At 50.3% G+C, this 19,143-nt stretch overlaps 1 protein-coding gene across 1 annotated transcript in view; it reads left to right on the forward strand.

The window, feature by feature from the left end:
- The first annotated feature begins 9,897 nt into the window (after positions 1-9,897).
- Positions 9,898-19,143, forward strand: part of FAT2 (FAT atypical cadherin 2) — a 47,124-nt gene continuing 37,878 nt past the window's right edge. The window contains exon 1 of the mRNA XM_065734717.1: positions 9,898-10,097. The gene's annotated coding sequence lies outside the window, so the exon portion shown is untranslated. The remainder of the gene's footprint in view (positions 10,098-19,143) is intronic.

Here is a 19,143-nt window from a genome sequence, read left to right on the forward strand (position 1 = left end):
GCTGAGCATCGCCTCCACCAGCACTGCACATGGCTCGCTGCGGCTGCAGGCGGGCAGGGCGCTTTGATCCCCTCCCCGGCCCTATCTCAGGGCCTTTAAAACCAACTTTCATCACCCTGGGGTCTGGCAGAAGCCGGCTAAGTAAACTCTCTCCTCCTGCCCTAATTGCAGCCGTCAGACGACACTGGCAGGCACAAGCAGGGCGGTGTGCGCTGCACTCCCGCTGCTGCCCCGGGTGTGAGCTTGGCTCCCAGCCCTGATTCGGAGGAGGTGGCCCAGGGCCAGGTTGTGGGGCAGAGCTTGGAGAGGAGGCGAAGGCAATGGAAAACAGGAGCAGGCGTGCAGCTGTGGGGGAACGGAGGGGGTAAGAGGGGGCCCTGCCTTCCCCCGCATCCTGCAGGGCAAGTTTAGCTGCAATGGCACTTCCTAACTCTCTCCTTCCAGATACTGTGCAGCAAAAAATGCCCAAGACCTAGGCAGCTTTGGGAAATTCAAGGGGTCTTCCAAAAAGAACAATGAAAGACACCAGTGCAACTCCAGCCTCTGTTCTCAAAGCAAGTATTCACTGGAGAAGCAAAGAGATAGAGCTCTGCTGTAAGAGGAAGTTCACAATTACAGCACAAGTCATTACTGGCAAGCAAAATTCCCTGGCACATAAAATAAAAATCCAAATTCCCCAGGCTGGGGTACAAGACAGCCCACAGCATTCATTCCAGGACCCATTTGAAAGAGAGAAAATGAGATGATATTTATGATGGCGGAGACAGATAAAAGTTTGTAGGGGAAAATCTCTGATGGAGGGGGCGTTTCAAACAATGAACATTACACCCAAAGCTGCAAGAACTTCACTTGCAAAAAGAAGTCCCCAGTGAGCATGCATTGCTGGCAACTCCCAAAATTAAATCCCCACTTAATGCCCCTGTAACCTGGGCAGCAGCATTGCAGATGGCTCCGAAGAGCAGTCACATTGTCTCCTCCTATGGCCATCCAAACACACCACTGCCTGTCCTCCCAGCCTTCTTCAGGGCAACCAGCAGCCACAGGAGCCCCACCTCGGGTCACCCACCATAGCAGATACCTCTTGATGTTGTTAAGATGCTGACTGACAGCAGTAAGGAAAGTGAAGCTTCACAGGAACTTCCCAGAGCAGGAGATGCTCAGGTCCCCTTGTAAGCCGAGCTGTGGCCTCAGGACAGCCCTGTTCCCTCAGGACTAACCTGCACTCAGTCACTGAGGAAACTGGTTGCAATACCTCTCCCCAGCCCACCCTGATTTGGGAAGGCGATACACTTCACACACCATAGGACAGCCTCACTGGAGACTGTCACGCTGCCCTGATCTCCTTGAGCACAGCTCCATCTCCCATGACCAAGGCTCCATTGAGCCCTGAGGGGCAGCTCAGAATCATAGAACAGAGTTGGAAGGGACCCATAAGGATCACTGAACCCAGCTGCAGAAGCCAGCCTCCATTTAGTCAGCAAATAAATGTCTCCGCCAAAGTGGACTTACCCCTCTGCATCTCCTGCTCCTGCTCCAAAGCCACCACCCCAACCATAGCTTGAGTGAGATTAAAAAAAAAGCTCTCAGAGATGCAGGCTGCCCTCCCTTAGTCCTTATAACCTTTCAGTCACAAAACAGCCAGAACCACCTCCCCTCCCATTTATCAGGTCCCAATTGCCCCACCTGCACCAGCCACCAGCACCACTTCCCATAACCCTTTCTCAACCAGTACATCAGCGTGAAATACATCAACCTTACTTCCAAACTTTGGGAACCCAAATGAAAAATGGGACAGAAGGCTAAACCAGCTTCCTGGGTTCATTTTTATAGCTCAATCCATATCAAGACAGACAATTTTGAATAAAATAAATAAATAGATAAAAATAAACCAACATTTCCTGTTGCAGTATGGGAAGGGGAAGAGGAAGGGAAGGAAGAATTGGTGCTGAGCAGGGCAGTCAGGGCATGGGGCCGTGCTCCTCACACCCATTGCTCCCAGCAGTCCAAGTTCTGGGGCACTGCTGGGAACAGCATTAGGAGCGCCAGGCGAGGGAGTCACGTTTGAGTCTGTGCAACGTCCAAAACATACATAGATGCTTTGGATGCCAAACTACCCATCATACTTCACTTTTTTCCTTTAGCCTTCACTGTAATCCTTTAATGAATTAAGTGTAGCAATTAAAGAAGGTGGTTTTTTTTGTTTTTTTTTTTAAGTGTACGTGCCTTAAAATGGAGATGGTTATTTTGGCTGTTCAGGGCACTTAATATGATAATAAATGCAAAGCCCCTCAGCTCCACACCTTTGCCCAGCCCTTTTTCTATTTATCTTTCTGGCAGACTGCCTCACATATTTATCCTAACGAAGGTCGCCCCTTCTTCTTGCTCTACCCAAAACTTCACGAAACAGGGGGAGGAGGTGGGGGTGGAGGCTCAAAGCTGCTTCGGAGCAAAAGCCTCAAACCAGCATCAATGGTACAGACCTTTGTCATTGCAGAAAAATGGAGAAACCCCCAGATTTGGAATGCACTCTGAGCTTGGGGCAGGGTCAGTATTGTGAGCAAACCCTGGGACGATGGGATGCTCTGCAGCCCTCTCAAAGCCTCACTGACTTGCTGCAAGGCAGAAAGAGATGCTTGTTGCCATTATCCAGCTCACACACTTGGCCACATTATACACATCTTCCATAGCTACAGAGCAAACCAGGGAAGCCATGGTTAGAGGGGATGCTGAAGAGACACTCTTCTTGCTACCCAGTAACATTATCTAACCTCCACCTCAAGAATCTGAGTTGATGGCTGGGAGAGGATCTGCTGAACAAAGTGACAAAGTACAAAGCAAAGCAGAGACTTCAGTTCTGCAAAAAGGGCTGAGCAGGCTTGCCTTCCCAAGGCAGCCTTTTGGTGGCTGTACCTTCTGGCCCCATCAAACCCAGATCTCACTTTCCTCCACCCCTCTGCTTCCCCTCAGCCACATTATCCCTGTTTGGCTTAACAAGCATAGATGAACATCTGCATGCCTCAGTTTCCCCTCCTATATAAAGCAGGTTAACCAGACCTGCCGCATCCTTCAGAGAATGCAGGCACTGGGAGTTACCAAACATCTGGGAGAAGCTGCAGGCATAGAGGTGTCCCCTAGAGGTTGAAAGTTTCCTTTGTATCCCTCTGGGCTGGTGGATCTCACTGGGCTGGTGCCCCACTGGGCTGGATGGTGCCCTCAGAACTATGACACACTGTTAGGTCTGGATCAATGCCTCTGTAATCTGCATTTCTCTCACTTTTCAAGGCTTTTTTTTTTGTTTGTTTTTTAACTTTCTCCTGGTTTGATCCAAATATATTTCCCATCACTGTAATATCTTGCTAAGCGTTCTCTGACTCATGGAGCTGACCCAACAGATTTTCTGCCTCCACAGGAACTGGACCGTCCTGTTTGTGGGCACAACAGCTGCCCCAAGCTGTGTGCTGAGGGCAAAGAAAAACTGTTCCCACTGCAAAACACTCCCTGCCAGATGTGGGCAAGCCCTCCCCCACATCTGGACAGCAGTCAGCCATTTCGATTGCCTCTCTGTTGTTGCCTTGCCCCAGAGCAGGGCAAGCCTTGGAAATCATGTTCTTCACGCACTTCTGCAGAGCAGTTTACCAAATTTTGCCCGTGGGCCTACAGTTTTGTAAACTCAGATGGAAGGTAATGACACCCATAGAAAAACAGCTTCACTGCTGGGAGAGAAATTTCTCCCTTCTTTTATAGCCTGTGAGAAATTGGTGGGAGTTTGGATTGTAGGTTCGTTCACTAGTACAAATTTAAAGAGATTTAGGCTACTGGTACCACCCCCATTGGTGAACATCACCCTTTACAACATGGCCAAGACTCTACTTTCATCTGTAGAACACAAGTCGTGGTGTGTAGGTTGCAAAGCCTGTAATGATTGTGGCCAAAAATAGCAGTCAATAAAGCCAGTGACCTTTGCTTGATTGTCCAGTTCAACCAAAGCAAACACTCTTCTCCTTGGGCTGCTGCACAAGATGCTTCAGAAATGAGGGAAACTGCTCCTACAGTGTCCCTGGGAAATCTCAGGGACACACCATCCATCAATACCAGCAAAATATTTTGCAGTGTGAGACAAAAGCAACATCTCCTGCTACACTGGTACAAGCCCAGACACTGTGCTCTGGCTTCCTGTAAACAAGAGCTGTTTAGCTCTAAATTTTTCTTTTGGCTTGGGCTCCCTGGTTCCGTGAGGATGGTATCAAGATAATCATCACACAGATCATATTCCTGGTACAAGGCTCCGTTGCACAATGGCACCTCTTTATGATGTCCTTGGAGCAAGGCTTGCTTTCTGCAGGTGTGACTGGGCATCAGGTCTCAGCACCAAGCCGAAGGAGAAGCAGGAGACAGTGTGGATTGAAATAGGAGCAGGGAAGTCTGGGGCTGAGTTGTTTCTAATGTTTCTAATGAAGACAGACTGATATGCCAAGGGAGAAATGGATCTAGACAACGGGCTGGAGTATAATTTTTTTCCAAAGCTAGACGAAGCAGGAGAGGAATGGTGTTTCCAAAATCAAAAGGTTGGTGGTCCTGTATTTTGACATCTAAACCAAAATGAACACAAGCTATTTCAGTATCTGAAAACTGAAATCTACTTTGAATGAGTTTTCTGGTTGAGTAATGAGGACCTCAGAGTGAAACAAGGGAATGGGCAGTCCCTGCTCTGCCCGTCCTGGTCTCCCAGCACCTGTACAATCCCTAACATAAGACCCAATGCACCGAACTATAGAAGTTAAACACCCTGTCTAAGGGTCAGTAAGGACAGAGAGGAATCTCCTTGAACAGACCATTCCCCTTTTATGGACACTCAGACTCATGGATTTGTAGTTTAACCCTTTGTCACTTCTTTACCCTCCACATAATTTTAGCTCTCTGTCCTCTTTCCCCACTACTCTCTAAAGACCCAATCATTTCCCATGTTCTCCTCTCCCTTCTCCTTTACTTCTACCCCCACCAAGCTCTTTCTTCTGCACAAACCCTGAACTGCAGCTTGCTTTCTCAGCTAGGACAATGGAGTTCCCTACATGTCCTTGAGGAAAGACTTGGGCATTCCTGACTTATCTGGAAACCACCACGGCTTACAGTGCATGGTGGGGAGAAGGGTGTCCAGTGTGGGAGCTCCACAAACACTTCTCATGCACAACAGCATTTGTTCTGATTAGATCACCCTCTTGATCCAGTGGCAGATCTGCTGGTGGTCCCTTCCCCGTGCCTTGCAGGACCATGGTGGACTGACGGCCACCCTGCAGGGACCACAGGCACACACTGTGCCGGATTCAGTCCCTGCCACCACCGCCAACGATGAGATCAGCCATCCGGCACATGGTGCAGGCCGATTGGCTCAGGATGAGCTAATGCTGCTCTGTGCAGACAGAGTGGGAGGAGGGAGGCACGCTGATCACTTGCTCATCCCATGACAAGAACCATGATCTAGCCCGTGCCATTCCAGGAGGACAGTGAATGGGTACGGGGTTCCACTTGGCTTACATGATGAAAGTAGGGCTGCAACACACTCTGGTGCACTCTGCCAGAAGGTCTCAATTGCGTTCTCCTGGGGTCTTTCACAGTACCTCATCCCATCCCATAAGGGTCCCATCTGTTTGTTGAGTGATGACATCCCCTCCACGGGCTGGCATCCCAGCCTTCTGTTGTGCTGAGCTCCTGACTTTGTCGTGGTGCCAGATGGCTTCAGAGGCAGATGACTTCATTCCTTTTAAAGGGGCAATGGATCTGTCAGCAGCACCTGTAGGAATCAGTGCGTATCGTCCTTGATGGTGAAGCCAACAATGGGAGGATAGCACAGCAGTGGCTGCAACCCCGCAGAAGGCTTGAAGAAACCTGAACTCCTGTCCAAGATCAACACCAACCCAATGACCCTCACCTTCCACAATCTGTTGGATTTGTCCTACATGATGGCTCTGTGCAATCCTACTGGGAAAAGGGACCAGTTGTAGTGTGAGCTCTGCGGCAATGCACTGCTGTGGATGTAAGGGCCAGGACTGCCTACAATTAAGCCTCAAAAAACCGAAGATGTGTCACCTGCACTGAGTGTTAAGGAGACCAGAAGTGACTGATTGACACTGTCCATATTTGTCTACATTGCACCAACTTCTATCCCAAAAACAACATATGATGGGTTTGACTCCAACTATCCATAAATAGGCTCCTCTCAGACCTCAGGTCAATGTAACCTGGAGATGCTCTATGGAAATTCCACCTAAAATTTGTATCAGCTAAAAAAGATGATGAGTGAGAATCAAGTTTGTGGCACAGAACCTCTGGGTACCACTCAGAGGAGCAGCTGCAAAGGGAGTAAAGCATCCATCCCATGCCCCATGGTAGGCTTTATCAAGCATACCTGAAGAGCTCAATGTTGGGCCCCAGAGACATCCAGCTAAACAAAACCAGGCCATTTAATCGACTCCCACCCTTTAGCGGGCTTTCAGTCAGGAAAGTGGACACCTCTGTCCTTTAAATCTTCCCTATGCGATGAAGAAGGACTCCCAGTAAGAAACCTCTGGGTTTGCAGCTGCAAGGGACCCATCCCAGCTACTGGCAGCAGCTTCCTGAGGGTTACGGTCACTGCTGGTCAGTGGGGATTCAGCACACACACAGACACAGGCAGCCAATTCCTGTTCAGGTCTGGATCCTCCCCACCCACAAGCTCCCACTTGTTGGGGAAAAGACTGCTGTTGTTCCAGGCAGATAATCGCCCCTTCCCTTGCAAGTCCCTGCACGCTCCCCTGCAAACATACCCACAGAGCGTTTCAGCACAGCAGATGCCGAGGCTCGAAGGCCAGACCCACAGACTGGATCTCCTTCTGGAAAGGGGAAACAAAAGGTGTTTGTCCCTTCAGGAAACAGCTCACCTTGAGCCCTCCGATCCTGGCACACAGTGAAAGGACATTTGGTGTAGATCTAGAGGTGACCTGAACAAACCAGGCACTGTGGAAGAGCAATGGGATCTGGATCCATCTAGAAAGCACTTCGTATGATAAGAGGATTTTACCCTCAGGTTTGTTTCTGAGGGATGGGGGTCTGGAGAAGCAAACTAGTGCCACGTCTCAGTGGCACTGCCCTGATCCCCAGGTCCATGGAGGCCACACAGAGGACAGCACACATTTAAGAGGTCGCAGGTCTGATCTTCTGGGCATCCAGTAGGCATAGCCATTGACAACAAGGACGCCATAAAAGTTTCCTGTTGGTCCTGAGAGGCTCGTGGTGATTTTCCTTACCCAGTCCCAACATGCTGCTTATCTGCACAATGCCTTGCATGCATCCAACCCACAGCAGAAAGTCTTAGCGTTATCAGCTGAAGATCTTGGGAGGAACCAGGAAACAAAATCTCTTGCTGTGCTTAGAGGGAGAGGAGCACCTCGGCAGCGAGGTGGCAGAGCCCAGACATCCCCATGCCCATGGCCTCCACCAGGATGAGCTCCCAGCTGACAGCCGTGGCAGAGTGCGATGTTGACATCACTTCTGGGGCTTCTGTTGGCTTGTTTGATTCACTGTCTGAGCAGCATGTAGCAGCACTCAGGGCAAAGCCAGGCATCATGCATAGCTCCATCCTTCTGTCTTTTTTCCTCATGGCACAAGTCCTTCCTCCATTCAGAATTTGCACGCCCAAATGTCAATCTATTATTTTTTTTCCCCAACTTGACATCATGTATTTTGATGTTTCTCTGCTCTGTAACCACGGAGCACCTCTCCGAGGAGGGGAACCAAGTTCCCTGCAGCCTTCTGCAGCAAACTAATCTGTTAACGGGCTCTGCCACCGCTGTGGAAAGGAAAACCCAGTGTTCCCAGTCTGTTGGCCATGAGGTGGAGCTGTCAAAGCTTTTATTAGCTAGGTATTTGTGGGTTGTGGCCCATCTCAAAGACACACTAACCTTCTGCTCAACCACTCTTCAGGTTCTGCCAGATACGTGGCTCTTCCATGAGCACCAGCATCCTCTATCAACCTCACTGCAGTGAAGCACAGTAAAGAAAAGGGGATGGAAGAAGGCTTTTTGTCACCAAGTGAAAGAACAAAGCATGCAAAAAGGAGATCTTTCTTATGGGTGGCACAATAACCTCCTGCCTCAATGAAAAACAGTGCTGCATATTTGCTAGCTGATAGCTCCTAACTTGCTTCACAAGATGAGACCAAGCCCCCACATCTGTGGTCTCTGGAGTGAGTTGCTGCCCCAGATGCAGTGGAAAGGAGCGGTGCACATGGTCAGTTGTGAAAGGCTCCAAGTGCAGACAATCCTTGCAGCAATCAGCTGATGCCCTGAAGCTGGAGGTTTGCTCCCTTGTATCTTGGTGTGTCTAAATATAATACATGCATTGTTCTGAGCCCTGCCTCAGCCCCATTGGAATCTACCCACCAATACCTGATTTTCTTGCCTTCCATGGCTGCAAGACACAACCACATGGAGGAACTTTTCCTTTCATTCATCTGAAATGCACTACCCACTATGGGGTGCCCATTGTCATGAAGAGGAGCTGACTGGCACATTCAAGCTACTATTACATCCACTATCACTTTCACAATCCTTGAAAGCTTCTTCAAGTTTGCTCCAAGTCAGCTGACTATACCAGCTGGAAAAATGAAGAAGCTGAGCACGTAAAACCAACAGAATTTGTGCCTCTTCTCATTCAACCTGAACTGTTTCTGAGGGGGCACAGTCAGCTTGAAACCAAAATTGCTTTTCAAGTGGAGATAAGATGCTGTAAGGAGAGCACCCAGCTAAGCCTGCAGCACGAGATGAGGAACAAGAAGGCAGATCAGTTCCCAACCAACACAACCCACTTCTACACTTTGGGGAGATATTTCCTCTCTAATTCATGGTCCAAACTATTCACTAGATTAAAGATTCTGAAGAATTTTGTCAACCTTAAAACCATTTTCTGCAATTTCAGCAGATTTTTCTGACTCACCTTCACTGCTAACCCCAAATATCCAATACCACGTGTTCACCCTTCCTGTCTTTTAGGATTATGACCATGAAATCCCATGGATTTTTCCATGCTTTTGTGTTCTGTGATTTAATCTGCCAGTGTCTATGTCGAAACAAGTCCCAGACAAAGCCATGCACGTGGACAGAGGATTCACGACCCCATTGCAATCTAAAGAGGACACATCAGTATTTTCTGAGCATTGATGGGGCTGAGAGCAGGAAGGGAAAGGAGAGGGACTGAGGCAAAGAGGGCTGAAGCTGCCCGTGCTCCAGTTGACAAGCCAGCAAACTGGGTTGGGATGCAACAGCCTCATCTCTGCTTCTGCTCTCCCTGCGCTGCCGTCTCTCTGCTGCCTCCCTCTCTCTCTGCCTCCTGCCATTTCAGGACAGGGACCACCTCTCCATTCCCGCTGAGCACCCGGGGGCTTTTTGGCGGCATCTGGGCTTTCTGGGGGCTCCCCCAACGCAAACAACAACAACATTCAAAGTGCCTCTCCGCACGCAGCTGCTCCGAGGACAGGTTCAGGTTTCCCCCACCCCCTTCTCCCCATCCCTCCTGCAACACCCACCTGGAAGATAGTTAAAAACACTCTTTGGCTTTTTCAGGTGTGTTGGAGTTACCTGACATACTCCTCCCTTCCCCCCCCTCCTCCCCCCTCCTTTTGCTGAGGTCCTTGATTTCATGGCGATGGGATAAGCTAAGAGTAGAAAGCTCTGCAATTATTTGGCTCTAAGGTTTGGGTGCTTGCCCAGCTCTGACACACACACACACACACACACACACACGCACGCACACACAAGTTCACTCTACAGCGAGGGCGCAAGTGATGCCTCTCCTTTCCCTCCTCCTCCAGCCCGTCACAGAAGGGCTGGCTCTCCAGCCAGGCAGTTCCACCTCCTCCAACTTTCTCCCTCGCTGCTCTCAACCTGCGTTGACGGAGTTTCAACCAGAAAAATCCCTTCTTGCAGGAATTTCTCCCAGCTCTCTCCTCGGCTCTGTGAGCACCATGGACCCCCAGCAGCTGGCAGGGTGCTGCTGCGGAAGGGGGATTTCAGCAGCAAGGGCAGAGAGGCTGTAAACTTCAGGAGAGGTCTCTCCTGTTGCAACAGGTAAGGCACGCCGGTGTGGGAAGTCGAAATGACTCAGGGATGGAGGAGGGCATGGAGGATGGAGAGGTTTAGCTGTGAAACTGCTTTTGCATGTGAGTAACTTTGGCTGGAAATTGCTCCTTCCTAAGAATCATGCTTTGGGATGGAAAGGGAGAGCTTTTCATCTGGCAGCTGTAGCATGGGGTGTTACGGGCAGAGCCAGGAAGTCTTCAGGTGTGTTTGTTCGAGTTCGTGCCTGGGCTTATGTGGGAGACATGAGCACACTGCAGGCAGGTGGGTTGTGAGCAGAGAGCACAAAAACCTCATCACCAAGCTGAGTGGGCAAGGAGACCTGACCACAGAAGTGCCCAGGTGTGTGCAGGAGGCAGGGCTGCTACAGGAGCTGAGGGACGAGCTCTGCAGAAGTGCGATGGCGCCCAGCTGTGGGCTCGGCTCCTGGTTGCACACAACCTCACCCACTGGGGAGCTCCTCCTGCCCTGTGTTCCCCACTGAGCCGGCTCACACCAGGAGGATCCTGGAGGATCCCCGGGGGCAGGCACAGTGCTGATGTTTCCCAAGCCAGCCCTGGTCCCCCACAATGAGCAGCAGAGCCTGGGAGGTGAAATGAGAGCCTCATGCACGCCAGGCTCTACTCCAGCCTCACCTGGGAGCGTGCATGCTGGAATGGGCATTTTGCATCAAGACAATTTTGTTCGCCATCAGCGATGGCAAGCAGAGAAACCCCTGCAGATCCAATCCCAACTCCAGCTGTGCAAGAATTATGTCCACTGTATGTATGTGATGTTGAGAAAAGAAGTGAAAAGGGAGGGAGAGCTGGGAGCCTGGGGCAAACCGGGCCCTTCCAAAGGGCACTTATCGGCAAATCACCCCCCTGCAAGAGTTAGAGGCAGACTTGGTAGAGTGCAATGCTGTGCAGGGGCAAAGATCAGCAGTCAAGATATAACTCCAGATAAAACCCTCTTTAAAAAGTTGGAGCCAACCAAAAAGTGCGTAGGGGGCAGCGGGGCTGCAGGGCTCAGGGAGTGCCCAGGCCAGCAGGTTGGCGTGCCCTGGATGGAGCCTGAAGCCCCTCTATCCATGCCCATGGGACATGGTGGGAGCTGTTGCAGCACCACGGAGCTGGGGGGTTATCGGAGCCTCCGGGCAGAGAGCAAACAGGCTGTGGGGCTGCTGGGGAAGGCTGGGCTGTCGCGGTATTCAGGGAGGCAAAAAACACCGGGCTTTGTACGGTGCGCCCTTATCTCTTCCTAATGTGCAGCGCACCTTTCCTTATCTGGGTCAGTTCAGGGACATCCGCCTGTCTGATAAGTGCTGGGGTTCCTCAGCTTCTATAACCCAGCCCCAGGCTCAGCCCCTGCCCCGAACACCGCAGGCACGAGCAGGATCTGCCCTCCCTGAGCCCTTTCCCTCCTCCAGCCCTACTCCACGAGCGCATTTCAAATCCGAACGCTCGCAGGAACCGTCTCCCGGCCCTCCAAACAAACATCATTCTTAGCAAAGGGAGAGTTCAAAGGAGGTGTAACACCTGGAATCAAACATCTGTTAGAAACGAATGTGCTTTGCATCCTACGCTCCTGCCAACTGCTTCCAGGCAAGTCCTAAAGGATCATTCCAGCCACCTCCATGCTGCAGAAATGGCATTCCCTGCTCAGTGCACCTCCCTTTGTTTTTTGCCACGTGTGGAGCATGCCAGTGGAGCTCAGCCTGAAGCAGTGGGCTCTCTTCTGTATCATGCACAAGCATAAGAGGATTAAATACCCTCTGCTACTTTTTTTTTTCCCTGGGTTGGCAGCAATGGTGCTCCATTGTCTATTAGCAAGGTGATCTGCTGAGCAAGTGATTTTTCCCTCAACCACAGTTTTTCCTTGGCAATGGGGCAGGTACTGGTTTATGAGCAAAGAAACTTCGTTTCCTAATTCTTGGAAGAAGGAGCTCCAGGGAGGGGCAGGCTGCAAGGGCTGCTAGGAAGGGTTGTAGCTCAGAAGTGAACAAGGTTTGAAGCAAACCAAGCGGTGTAGTGTTTTCTTCCACATAGAGGGCATCTTGGCTTCAGACAAGATTTTGATCCATTTGGGGTCATGGAATCATAGAGTGGTTGGGGTTGGAAGGGACCCCAGAAGCCATCAGTCCCAAGCCCTCTGCCATGGGCTGGCTGCCCCCTATCAGATAAGACCCAGGGTGCATCCAGCCTTGCCTTGGGGCAACACCTCCAGGGATGAGTAGTTCCAGTGGACTCTGTTCAACACAGCAGCCCAAGAACAACAGCTGCTCCAGTGGTACTCCTATGCTGGTGCTAGAGAACAGAAAGACTGCATTGCACACACCTTGTATCTCAGGCTCCCACACGACACCACCAAAACTGGTTTTGTTTTGGGGGAGAAATTAGAGAGATGGCCAAGCAGACGACTGGTTGGCCTTTCCTGTGTAGCAGGGCTATTTTGGACCTCAGGTAGATGCTGTGACTCAGGCAGCTTGCAGTGTGCTGGTGTGCTATGAATAGGTGCTTGGGATGGCTCAGGCTATCCAAGACCTGCGCTGTGCAGGTGGCACCAGGTGCTGGTGTCACAGGTCCTATTGTGTCTGTGCAGGGCTCTGCAGAGGTGCTGAGATGACGAGATCTTTCAGAAATGTGTTTCTGACACAGTCCGGAGCAGTGAGAGCTGACAAGGACACGCTGTGGCAATGAGAGCAGCCTGGGCAAACATGCTCATCAAGGGGTTAATCTTTCCTCTGCTGAGAGCCCAAGCTCTCTGGGCCAGGGGCAGCCATTGAATGGGTTTTACCGGTGTGGGAGGATCCCATTGCATTCAGTCTATGTCTGCTGCAGAGAAATTCTGTGGCATAGCCACCAGCATCCTTTTACAAGCAGAGATCGTGCCCTGATCAGCTCATTCATTCTGTCCTGTGTCCTTATGCTGCCTCTGAAGACACAAGAGAGAATGAGCAGCTCAAGGCAAACAGATGGCAATGGAGCTGAGGATGCTGCAGGCAGAGCAGAAAGCTGCTCCCCCTGCTCTCCTCTAGGCACCAGAAGGGAAGAAGCAGCAGGGTGCTGGGCAGGGGAAAGAGCAGATCTCTGCATCGGAGCAGGGTTGGTTTGTGAGAGAATTGCCCAGGAGGAGAGAAGGAGGTGAGAAGGAGGGGCAGTGGCCATGGCTGTGCCACGGGGCAGAGCACAGCGGTCCCACTGAGTGCTGGGCTCCTGACCTGAGTCATGTGGGCACACGGTCCTCACCTGGCTCTTGGTGCCAAGATGCTCTGATTCCTTCCCTACATGTTTCATTGACCATATGAATGGGGAACATTGACCATGAGAATGGGGAACAGTGGAAAGGTCATTGGAGGACTGCTGGCATTCAGGTGATGCAGCCTGTGTCCTTGGCAGGTTGTGTGAGGTGTCCCAGGGTCAAACAGTTCAGGGCTGGACCTCTCAAACATAGGCTGAGGTGGGAGCTGTGCCCAACCCAGACCCACATCTCCGGTGGGTCAGATTGGATCAGTATGCTGGGATCCTAGAAAGGATCTCACAAGCTTTGCAGCACCTAAATAAACAGCTGTTTTGTGAGCAGCAGAATTCATGCAGCTTGGTTGCCTGGGGCACTTGCTCTTGTGTGGATTCTCTGATGTCTAATAATGGGGTTGGGCTCACATTAGAGCCTTTTCTTCCAGCTGGGAGTCCTAATTCGGATTTCTCTCCTCTCTCCTGCCGATTTTCACAAGCTTGTGCAAACCCAGCTCCTTTCACATCTTTACCTATCTGTTAACCATGGCTGAAGCTGGCCAGTGGATCTAGAAAGCTTCAGGGAGAACCGATGATGTGGCCTCCTATGGCTGCTTGCCTCAGCACTCTGAAGGCAAGGGAATGATTATCAGTGCAAGATTATTTGCATCCCAAGCATGAGGAAAATGTGAAAGGTTCAGAATGGGTTTTGTCAGGAGCTGGCATTTAAAAGCGAGACCAGGATCCCTGGTGTCTCTCAACCTGTGCTGATGGTCACAGCACATCTGCTGGGGCAACTCATTGGCAGTGTCTGAGGTGCGTGGTTAACAGCCTCCATGGGAACTGAATCCCTGAGAGCTGCACGGTCCCAGCTCCAGAGAGGTCAGGGCACGCTCACGCGAGTGCCTGGCAGGATGTGGCTGCCTCATGTGCCAACACGCCTGGGCTGTGCTCCCTGCTCAGCCCATCCCACCTCCCAGCCACTGCATCAGCCACAGCAGTCCCCATTGGATCCACCAGTGGGATCTGCCATGCCCTCCCCATTGCATGGCTGTCCCTGGGCAAGGAGTCACCACCCAGCATCCTCCTGTCTGTCCATGTGCTGGCAGCTTCTGGGCTGTGGGTAGAGTTTACTCCTGCTGCAGGTAACTGGTCAGGGTAGGAGTATAAAAGGAAGGGATTAGGATTAATGCATGAGAATGCTTCCCCCATGTCCATGGCACACACAGGTCATCCTTGCCAGTGTCTTGCTTTCTGAGGGACAGCAGCCAGAAGAAAAGCAATGCCAGCCCTTGGCAAGGGCTGGGTGGTCAACTTGCTGGGCATGAGGAAATGCATCAAGGTGAGGGCCAAGGGAGCTCAGCTCCAACTCCAGGGACAGGAATGACCAGGGCACTCACTGTGGCTGGAGGATGTTGGTAGATTACAGGGACCATAGGCCAGCCTGGGAAGGGGACAGGTAAGGAGCTGCCTTGGGATGCATGGACTTCTCATCTGGACCCAGCAGTTGGGGTGCCACCAGCCACAGGGTTGCAGTCAGCTGTGATCCATGACTCCGAACAAGAACCCCATTTGGGAATGAGCACCTCCAGGGCTCCCAGTCACTTACAGCAGTCCCAGGCAGAGCCTCCCCATGTCCTGTTCCCAAGAGAGTGCAAGGTTCCCTCACCCCTTAGCCCTCCTCCAGGAATCCCAGACCTTCACTGAGGGCTGCATGTCTCTGGAGCTGTGCGATTAACTCCTGCTCTGGAGCGATGTTGCAATGCCAAAGCAGATAAAGATCAGTGACCCTTATAACTCCATGGAAAGCTCAAGCCTGTTCAAGTCCTGTGCCTAACAGATGAGCTCCTGGAGGTTTATAGCAATGACAGAGAAACCTCAGCTGTATGACATGTCAAAGCCAGGCATTACCTGGCATAGTGCTGACAGCACTGCAAAATCAGGCTCTCCCTGGGTTTCTCACAGAGCACTGGCTGGAAAACACACATTGCAGGTGGAAAGGGGACAAGAGAAAGCCTTTGGCTCCATAGCAAGCTGTTGTCTTGTTCATGGACAGAGGATGGCTTGGAGCTGAAGACACAAGGGACCTTCTTGCTTCAGTAAAAAGCGGCAGGAAGAGCAGCAGGACACAGCCAAAGCTACAAGGATGGGGCAGTGGGTGAGATGTTTGAGGTGGAAGGGGACAAGTGGCTCTGGCTTGAGGAGGCACCCTGCAGGAAAAGGCCCTCAGAACCAGCTTGGATCTGAGCATCCCACTAAGGGAGACCAACATTTGGTTTTTGGAGATTGGAAAGGTGAGATGGGGAAGGAACAGCCCGACTACACCCTGGTGAAATCTGTAAGTGCAGGAAAAAGCTCTCCCCACATGAGCATGGTCCCTGAGCATGCTGCTGCAGAACTGTCCTGCCAATGGCAGTCCTTCCAAAGTCATTCATGGGCACTGGAGAACCCTGAGGTACACTGAGGAAAGGAACATTTTTAATTCAGAGCCAGACTTCCTTAGTTTTCTCACCCTGTGTACTTCTATTCCTATATATTTCTATCATTGCTATTGCAAGAAAACAGCAAGCATTAGCCAAGCATCAGTCCAGGAGCAGTGTATACGTGGATTATTTTGATGTTGGGAATCAGAACATCTAATGGACATGGATCACCACCCATACAACTAGCAGGTTTTACAACCTGTGCCTTTCCAACAAAGAAACCCCATCAGCTGCTTTCTAATTGAATCTACTCAGCAGTCAGCCATAATTCAGTCTGCTCTGACCATCAGTGAACCCCTTCTGCTCCATTACCTCCCAGTCCAGAAGAAGACAGTGCCCCAACTCCTAAAATCATAGAGCCATGTTGCAAAGGCCTTCTAAGATCATCGAATCTGATGATCCACCTAACACAAGTCCACTGCCTCTTCGCTTTCCCAAAGCCTCGTCCCCATCACACTACAGGACGTGCTTCCTCTGCTCTCCATTTCTATTCCCCTGTGACCACCAAATTCCACACCCAGCTCTGGACTGCCCCAGCATTGGCCATTTGAGCAATCTCCCTTCACCCTCTGCTCCTAGTGCTGGCAGCCTCCGAGGCACTGGTGTGCTCAGGGATGGTTTTGATGGGTATTTGTTTGAGATGAGAGGTTGTTTCTTGTAATGAGGAAACAAAGGAAGGAATTGAGGGAAGAAAAAATATTATTTTCTTTACTCTTCCGATCCCAAACGTTTGGGCCAAGCTCTGACTGCAGCCAGCGAAGGGGAATGCTGTTCTTCGTGTGTGTGGCTTGTTTTGTGTTTGAGGTTTTGCTTGTTTTCAAATGCTCCTCTTGAAGGGGATCAGAATGTGGGTCTGGGGCCACGCCTGCTTGCTGGCAGGCTGCAGCACTAGTCTGCAGCATGGCCAAACCCCGCAGCAGCCCCCAGGGGTCCCCAGGGTCCATTCCCCAGCACCATCCACTCACCCTGGTTGGTGGGGCCATGCCCTGCCCTGAGCCCCCACCCCCAGTGCCCGTCCCCACCATTTCCCCCCCACACACACTTTGAACCTCAGTGCAGTGTTTGTTCCTTCATTTCAAACCGACAGATTTGGGCATGTCTTTGTCAGAGAATTACAATTTGGATGTTAAATTTAGACGCGTGCTTAGGCTGCGATCAGAGATACAGCGCGTGTTTACTGGCTCTGTGGGTACTTTGCATCTACAGGGCTGAGGTCGAAGCCCCTCGAGGCTCTCAGATCGTCGCCTGGTGATTAGGAGGAGGCAGAATCACTACCAGCAAGGCTTTGCTATCTCCCCTAGTCGGGAGCATGCCCTCCCTGCCTGTCTCCATTCCAGGGAGGGGCTTTCTCCAAGCACCCAGTTCCAGGAGGATGTCTGTGCCCAAGGGAGCTGGGTGAGAGAGAAGTAAGGACCTCTCATTCCAGGGCAAGAAGCAAGAGTGGAAATATACAATCCCCTGAGATAATGGTCTGGGCCTGGGGAGGATATTTCAGCTTGTTTCACCCAGTTTTGATGCTTGCAAACTCAAATTCAGTTTTCTCTCATAATATCATGATGCATAGACAAATCAAAGGCAATTGGTACAACACTCACATCAGAGGGTTTTCTAGCAATTGTCCTAAAATCTCATGAGCTTGACAGATAAGAGCTTTGATGCAGTGGGCCAGACCATAGAAAATAAGTAGTTTTCTGTATTTTTCTAATAATTCCCACAGGACTGATTCTTTTCTCTTTCCATTTTCCTCCCACAACAAAAACAATCTATACACCAGCAGCTCTCTCTCTAATCTTTAAAAGATCAGAAGAATCATAGCATTTTTAACACTGGAAAAGACCATTAAGATCATTTAGCCCAACCATCCAACTACCACCACCACACCTACCAAACCATGTCCCTCAGCGACACAAAGATGTCTTTCTAATCTCCAGGTCCAAATGAATGTGAAGCTGGGAGAGCTGAAAGTTGATGTATGGGAAAGGAGAAGGGGATCTGCAAGGTCATCTCCATCTGTTAAGAAGCAGTGGGCAGGGAAAAGATGCTGGTGGAACCTTGATTTAATGACCACTCAGCTTTCTGAGCCTAGAAAATAAGTCTGATGACTGAGCTTGTATTCCAGGTAGAGCTGGTAAAATGTCATGTCTCAAAGCACAGGAGGTGTAGGCTAAGGCTAATGTTGGGGCTTTGGGCACAGGTCCTGCATTGGAGAGAAATTATTAGATATCAAGAGCTGATAGTGCTGCCTCCTAAAAAAATTTCCCTAAACTTTGGCTGTGCCTTTCGCTTATTCAGATTATTTCCAGTGGAAACAAGGCTTCTGCCTCACACCCTGGCTGTGTTGTTGCTCTCCATCCCCCATAATAAGAGCTGAAGCCATTGACTGCCTTCAGCCGAGCTTGTAATTGAGAGCAAAGCTCTCAGAAACATGAGATCATAACTGGTTTTGCAAAACAATTAACTGGACAGAGGAGCATAACCCTGCTAATGCCCCCATGGAGGAAAAACACCAACACGAGCTGAGACCATCTTAGATGTCAGGAAGTCTACAGGCAACAACCAGGTTCAGGACATTCCAGGAGAGTTTCAGAAGAGTGTTTGCATCTTGTTAAATGCCATAAAACCCACTCCTTGCTCAAGGTTATCCTCCCATATGGGATTGTTGGTGTTCAAGAAGGCATGTTCTCCAGCTCTGGCTCTTCTTGTGGTTGTGGAGTTCATAACGTCTCTGCCTTGTGGGTTCTCTGATGTCTTATAAGAGATGAGTTCACATTGCCAGTTCAGTACAATTGAATTAAAAAGTCAATTAGCCCAGATACAAAACGATTGGCTTCATTAATTCTGTTGTTCATGAAACAGCACTGTATTTTTGTTGCTGTTTTATACTGCTGTCTTATTCTACTGAATTGTATGTGACTTTTCCTGCTTCCCAGTCCTAGCAGACACACGCGCACACAGCATGCATACATTTTATTTCCAGGTTCAGCAGTTGAAAATGTTGGAAGGAAGCAGCTCTAGGCAAGTCCCTACATGCTGCCAAACTCTTAGACGCTGCTAAGTAATGAGCAGATTGTTTCAGAACATAGTTTTCAGCTCCTCAGAAGGAACAACGTGCCTTTTTGTACCCTTGTCCTCCACGATCTTCTTTCATATACTGTCCATTTTTTACTATGGTGTGTTTTCTAGAAGTGAAATGATGTTGCCATAAAGGAGCCTGAATTTTGTCATTTATGGAAAGTCTAAATTGCATTAATTTACTCTGATATTTTCACTTCATAGTGACTTGCTGCATTCAGTTTGAGACCATTTCTCTCAATGACTGCAGCAGCAAGATTGTTGGGTGAT

Source organism: Cyrtonyx montezumae, unplaced genomic scaffold (assembly GCF_038088225.1).
Source record: "Cyrtonyx montezumae isolate F1298 unplaced genomic scaffold, pur_monq_1.0 scaffold_18, whole genome shotgun sequence".
NCBI lineage: Eukaryota > Metazoa > Chordata > Aves > Galliformes > Odontophoridae > Cyrtonyx > Cyrtonyx montezumae.